Here is a 387-nt window from a genome sequence, read left to right on the forward strand (position 1 = left end):
TTGTTAACCACCTCAATCTGTATTATATTTTATGGTTTAAAAAAAAATTCCCTCATGTCCAAATTCAACATGAAGGGGGGTGGTCCGCTGCAGAAAGAGGCATTTGAAAAGACTGCACTGTTCTCGGTCATCAGAGGTACGTGTATAAAAACACAACATTTACCAGAGAGCTTCTCTCTTTTTTAACACACTGAATGGTGATACACAATATATCTCATTTTTGTTTTTAGTTGGCATCCAAGCTAATGAGAATGACTCTCTGTCACAATTAGTGCAATTAAAGTAAAAAATTATGTCAAGCTTTTCTTGTGCTTTTTTTCTTCTTTCTTATTTGGCAGATGCTGTGATGACCAACTTCCCGGCAGCAACAGAGTTGGACTTGAGGAA

The sequence above is a fragment of the Sinocyclocheilus grahami genome, unplaced genomic scaffold, assembly GCF_001515645.1.
Source record: "Sinocyclocheilus grahami isolate Dianchi unplaced genomic scaffold, SAMN03320097.WGS_v1.1 scaffold544.1, whole genome shotgun sequence".
Taxonomy (NCBI): Eukaryota; Metazoa; Chordata; class Actinopteri; order Cypriniformes; family Cyprinidae; genus Sinocyclocheilus; species Sinocyclocheilus grahami.